The following is a 473-nucleotide window of genomic DNA, read 5'->3' on the forward strand; positions in this document are numbered from 1 at the left end:
GTTGTACCACCGGGATTGCTCAGCCATGGCCAGGTGGTTCTGGGACAGCCGCAGTGACTGAAACTGGTAAATATTTTACATACAGGTAAGACACTTAGGCTTCTTCCTCATCATATTAAAATTTAAGTCTCAGACTTAATCTGTCAATTTGCGACTTTTTTTTTTTATGTTATTATTAATTTAGGACCCTTAAAGATCCCAGCAGGTTTGGTTTTGTTTTCTTCTTGTTTTGTTGTTTGTTTGCTTGCTTGCTTTTGCTTTAGTTGTGGAGCTTATTCGATATATTTTGTTGCTGGTGTTGCTCTCCCCTCCCTCGAGACGCTTTCCCCGGCCAGACGGGTCGGGCCCGGTCTCGCCTCCGCGCCGAGACCCGCGGACCCCCCTCGCCTCCTCCCCGCACCCGGGCTCAAGGCGGGCGTCGGGCGGGAGCCGCGCCGCCCCGCCGCTGCCCTCTCCTTTTCCTCCCCTACCGC

The sequence above is a fragment of the Athene cunicularia genome, assembly GCF_003259725.1.
Source record: "Athene cunicularia isolate RWA chromosome 3 unlocalized genomic scaffold, athCun1 chr3_part1, whole genome shotgun sequence".
NCBI classification, from domain to species: Eukaryota; Metazoa; Chordata; class Aves; order Strigiformes; family Strigidae; genus Athene; species Athene cunicularia.